General features: G+C 38.6%; 1 long non-coding RNA gene across 1 annotated transcript; it reads right to left on the reverse strand.

Annotated features, from left to right (window-relative positions):
• Positions 1-3,377: 3,377 nt before the first annotated feature.
• Positions 3,378-5,481, reverse strand: LOC122469413. The gene is made up of 2 exons (XR_006293460.1): positions 5,371-5,481; positions 3,378-3,517 (listed from the first exon to the last, which is right to left on the reverse strand). It is a non-coding gene; the product is annotated as an uncharacterized LOC122469413 (long non-coding RNA).
• Between the last annotated feature and the right edge of the window lie 761 nt (positions 5,482-6,242).

A 6,242-nucleotide genomic window follows, 5' to 3' on the forward strand; every position in this document is an offset into this window, starting at 1 on the left:
TTTTTTTCCTATTCACTATAGGTTACCATACTGATTTCTAACTAGATGGATGCCCCTGTGTGTGTGTGTGTGTGTGTGTGTGTGTGTGTGTAAGATAGACAAAATTTGTCATCAGATAGTACTCTTTAATTAATAAGAAAATATGTAGAATTTTTGAAGTTGCCTAACTCTTAAAGAAAGAAATAAAGAGAAATTCTCAAATTAACCTATGTCTGATATAGCACCCCAACTTGTATTAATCCCTTTTTAACCACTTTGGTCAATAATGATAGATACAATTAACTGATCTGTTTTTTTACTCAACATATATTAATGGGGTGACTATTTTAGGTCAGATGCTATTCTATGAGTTGGAGACAAGGCTAAAATAAGACTGAAATGGTCCTTGCCCTCATGAAGTTTCTTTTGAAAGGGCTAGAGACAAACAGTAAACTTGTAAACAATTTACAGATTGTGAACAGTGATATAAAGCTCTTATACTGGAGAATAAAATGTGGAGGTTGACATTTAAGTAGAGTCCTGAAGAATGAGAATGAACTAGTCGTGCAAAAACCTCACTAAAAGCAGTTCTACTCAGAAGGAATAGCTGTTGCAAAGCCCTAGGTCAGGAAATATCTTGATGTGTTTAAAGAACATTAAACAAAACAAAACAAAAATCTTGTACCGAATTGAGCAAGAACAGAAGTGATAAGAAAAGCAAGATAAAAAAATGGTACTGCAGTGATGCCTGGGTGGTTCAGTAGGTTAAGCGTCTGACTTCAGCTGAGGACATTATCTCATGGTTTGTGAGTTCAAGCCCGGCATAGGGCTCTGTGCTGACAGCTCAGAACCTGGAACCTGCTTTGGATTCTGTGTCTCTTTCTCCGCCCCTCCTCTGCTGTCATTCTCTCTCTCTCTCAAAAATAAATAAACATTAAGAAATTTTAAAAATGCTAATGCAGATCCTGTAGCGTCTGGTAGAACATAATAAAAGGTCTTAGTTCTATTTTATGTGCCAACTGGAACACCTGAATGTTTTTAAGCAGAAAGAATGATATGATCTGACTTATGTTCTGTAACTATTCATCTGGATGAAATACAGAAAGCTGACTATAGGAAGTGTGGTATAAACATTAGTTTCAACCAAATAGTCCATATTTCATATTTCTTGGAGTTGAGTGGGGCCATGTCACTGGTCGGCTTAGTCGTCAAACCCCCATCAACAGTGCTCCAGCCCTTTACGTTTTGTGCCACAGCCATGGAGGCGGCTGAATATTCCAGATGCTGCTCTGTACGATGGTGGAGTCTCAGTCAGCCTGAGCCCCTAAATGATGATACACAACAGAGTCCCTTGAAAGTCCATAAGAAGCATATAACAGGAGCATGAAAGGAATACTAGTTGGGTTAAGCCACTGCCATTTTGGAATTGTTTGTAACCACGGCATAACCAGACTTATCATGGGTAATACAGAGGGCAATGCGGGAAGAGGAAAACAAGATAAATGTTGTAATACTTCACATGAGAAGCAATGTTATCTTGAATTACTGGCAGTTGCAGAGTACAGAGATCAAACTGAAATGGATTTGAATTGCACTATGTAGGTAAAGCAGACAAAACTGGTGGGCAGATTGGATGTTCTGAGTGTCTTCGAAATGGACAGTCTAGGGGCGCCTGGGTGGCGCAGTCGGTTGAGCGTCCGACTTCAGCCAGGTCACGATCTCGCGGTCCGTGAGTTCGAGCCCCGCGTCGGGCTCTGGGCTGATGGCTCAGAGCCTGGAGCCTGTTTCCAATTCTGTGTCTCCCTCTCTCTCTGCCCCTCGCCCGTTCATGCTCTGTCTCTCTCTGTCCCAAAAATAAATAAACGTTGAAAAAAAAAAAATTAAAAAAACGAAATGGACAGTCTATTTTATCAATTGTCTGTTGGAACCTGAAACCCGTTCCCACACTGATCGTTATTATCACCTCCATAGCAGGAGCTGGAAGCCCAGAAACTCCATTCACCAGACTGTCTCAGAGGCAGGGTTCCAGTTTATGCCCTGCAAATGGAAAACTCTTGTTAAAGATTCGATAGGATGAGAAGAATGGACAGTCACCTTGGCTTCAGCTCAGAGGTGTCAAAGCTTTGGAAGATGGCAGGCAGGAGATTTTTGCCAACAGATTCCAGGCATCAGAATGTGTATCGACCCATTTGGTGCCGAGAGCCTTGTTTGGGGTTGACAGTGATTTCTGGAAAGGCAGCAGCAGCAATTTCCCAGATCTTTACTGTCTCCACTCACCCAACAGTTTTATAACCCTCTAATTCTTTGTACTATAATCTCTGCTTAATGGAAATACCTAGAGTTGTTTCTGTTTTGCACACAAGCTATTCATTACCCAGTATAATACAGCATATATATTTTCTAACAAATCACCTTCATAATCAGAGGAAACGAAGGCTCAGAAAGTTAAGGGCATTGTCTAAGATCCTTTCATTATAATTGGTGTAACTGGCCCATAAAGCCAGTTCATAACTTGTGATTCATTACTTGTGCTCTTTCTATTACGGCATGTCTCTCTAAATCTTAATATTCTTCTCTATAAAATGGAATTTTAAACAATTCCCTTGTAATCTTAGAGCCTATGATTGACACTATCACAATTTAGGCATTCTTACTTCAGCAATGAAATTTCTGCTTATAAGGAAATGATACCTACTGGTGCATCTCGGCACATTTTTATTTTCCATCTGATTCTCATTTTAGCATAAAGCTACTAAATCAGATTTCATAATTTGAAACTCTTTGAATTTGCTGGTTTAGCTTACAGGTAAATGATACTATGCAGAACTGCTGTTACAAATCCAATAACACCACAGTGGAAAATGAGAAAATAGACATTATTGAAGAAGTGAGGGAAAAGATTTTAAAGAATTGATTTTTTAGTCAAACGCCTTTCATCGCAGACAGGGGGACATTAAGGAAATGCCTAAAGTAAGCAGAATGTTAAAGCTGTAGTTCGTTGGGGATCCCCCCCCAAAAAAAAATATTTTTCTCAAATATCTTGGGAACATATTTCTTTTTTAACTTATCAAAATAAACCAACTTTACTCTTTCTTCTTCAGAGCCAGGAGTGTCCTTTTCATTTAACACAAGCTTTAGGTATAAATAAAATGGGCAAGCACTTGGTTAGAGAGTTGATTAAGAAAGGTGAAGAGAAGCAGACACACATGCACTCAGAACATGTAAGTACACATACAGAGGGAAATAAACCATGTTTTAGGTTTTGCTTAGTGGCAGCCCCAGAAGAACTGAAAGGTCCTAAAAATCAGGTGAGATTATTTAAATATAGTCCTATCATTTATACCATATACAGCATATTAATCTGCTCGGGCTACCAGAACAAAATACTGCAGACTGAGTGGCTTACACGACGATTTATTTCTCCAGTTCTGGAAGCTGGAAGTCCAAGGTCAAGGTGCCAGCAGCGTCGGTGGCAGTGAGGCTTCTCTTCCTGGCTTGAGATGGTCACCTTTCCACTGTGTCCTGCATGGTATTCCCTCTGTGCATGCAGAGACGAAGACATCTTTGGTGTCTCTGTCTTTTCTTATGAGTCCTGTTGAATCAGAGCCCCGACTTTATGACTGCATGTAACCGTCACTGACTCCTTAAAGGCTCTTTCTCCAAATATGGACATGTTGGGGGTTAGGGTTCCAACATGTGAATTTGGGGGGGGGATGTAATTCAGTCCAAAGCATGCATATATATATACATATTAATTTCTATACACATTTGTTGAATCCTTGTTATGTATATATAAGTGTATATATATGTATATATGTATATATATGTATATATATATTTGCTGAATATTTGCTGGATATGTAACAAGGATTTGCTGAATCCTTGTTTTATATATGTATGTATATATATACATTTCATATATGTATATGTAATGTATACATATATATGTATTCATATATATTACATATATATGTATTATATATATTACAAATATATTACATATTATATATGTAATACATATATATACATATACATATATTACATATTATATATTACATATTACATAAACATACATATACATATATTACATATTATATATTACATATTACATAAACATACATATACATATATTACATATTATATATTACATATTACATAAACATACATATACATATATATTACATACATATATGTATATATAATGTATATATATACATTACATATATGTAGATGTATGTATACACATATATACACATATATACATATACATATATATATATAACAAGGATTCAGCAAATGTGTATAGAAATTAATTTGGGACTAATACATTATAGATGGCAATTATGATTTATATCATCAGGTCAATTTCCAATGGAAACATTTGCAATCTCCATTAAAAAATATTTCCATAAAATACAGACTTCAGTTACAAAGTCAAGGGCTCAGAGAAGAGATGCTATCTTTATACTTTAACAAACTTGGTCAATATTTTTCCTTATAGTTTTATTCACAGAATTTGTGAATGAGGCTAGTATGTGATTTTCATCTTCTGTTAGGTCCATTCTCATTGTTCACTTTAAATATAATGTATTTTTTATTTTTTTATTTTTTTTTTTTTCAAAGTTTATTCATTTTTGGGACAGAGAGAGAGACAGAACATGAACGGGGGAGGGGCAGAGAGAGAGGGAGACACAGAATCGGAAACAGGCTCCAGGCTCTGAGCCATCAGCCCAGAGCCCGACGCGGGGCTCGAACTCACGGACCGCGAGATCGTGACCTGGCTGAAGTCGGACGCTTAACCGACTGCGCCACCCAGGCGCCCCTATAATGTATTTTTTAAAAGGCAATAGCATTGACATTCAAGGCCCCTGCTCTCTGGAGAAAAGGGGCACTTCTAAGTTTAGAAGGGAGAGGCCCCAAGAAAGGATAAAAGCCTGATTCAGTCTATGTGAAATGAAAATGTTCTGTCAATAATAATTTAAAAAGCGGCACCACATACTGAGGAAAAAGAGCTGACCACACTTGAAAGACTGAAAATGCAGAAAATTAACCAGGGAGGAAACAGAAAAAATATTTCTCCTTCGTAATAGTCAAGAAGACACAGTTTATATCCTATTTCTCGCTTGAAATACGAAGTCCAAATGCAAGCAGCTCGTCAGTGAAAGCGATACTCTCCTATATTGTCAGAGTAGCTGCAAATCAGAGCTCTGACTTTGGAAATTACGATGAGAAAATATATCAGGGCTTTAAAGTTTCACCCCCATCGATCAGGTTGTGCTAATTCTGAGAAGAAATTAGAAGTAAAACTATAAATACTGTGTCAAAGCCTGAATCGTGACCCCCCCAAAGATATCACGTCCCGAGGGCAGGAACTCGTAATCATTGCCTTACGTGGTAAAGATTTTGCAGCTGTGAGCAAGGGATCACGAGATCGGGGGATCATCTGGGAAAGTCCAGCAGGTCCCACACCTGCTCATAAGCGTCTTTCTGAGAGGGCGGCAGAGGGAGACACGCACGCACGTACCTACGTACGTGCATACACACGCACGCACACCCGGAAGTGATGCGGCGTCAGGACAGGGAGGGATTTGAAGGTGTCCGCCGTGAAAACCAGTGATGCGACAATTCCCCGGGAATGCTGGCTGGCAGACAGCACAAGCTGGGAGAGGGAAGGTATGCATCCTCTCTCGGAACCTTCAGATGGAGCTCTTCTCTGCCAGCACCTCCGTTCTGGCCCAGTGATACTGGTTTTGGATCTCTGACCCCCAGAACAGTGAGAGGATAAATGGCTGTCGTTTGCAGCCAACAAGGTTGTGGTACTTTGTTACACAGAAAGCTAGTACATGCGGATAAAACAAACAAGCAAACAAACAAACAAAAAACTTTGTTTCAGTGTCATTTATAAAAGAAAAGAAATCAAGCAGTTCTAATTCAAAAAGTATGGATATGATTAAATTAGCCATGGTACATTTATGCAATTGGATATTATTCTGTTTTTTAAGTGTTTATTTATTTTGAGAGAGGGAGAGAGAGAGAGAGAGAGAGAGAGAGAGAGAATGTGAGTGGGGGAGGGGCAAAAGAGGGCGGAGGGGAGAATCCTAAGCAGGGCTTGAATTTACCATGAGATCATGACCTGAGCTCAAATCCAAAGTGGCGCTTAACCGACTGAGCCACCCAGGCGCCCCTGGGATATTGTTCTACTTTTAAGAGAAATATATGTAATTTTAGATAAAATGTCAATGAAGTTTCCAAAATTAGTCATA

The sequence above is a fragment of the Prionailurus bengalensis genome, chromosome B3 (assembly GCF_016509475.1).
Source record: "Prionailurus bengalensis isolate Pbe53 chromosome B3, Fcat_Pben_1.1_paternal_pri, whole genome shotgun sequence".
Lineage (NCBI taxonomy): Eukaryota > Metazoa > Chordata > Mammalia > Carnivora > Felidae > Prionailurus > Prionailurus bengalensis.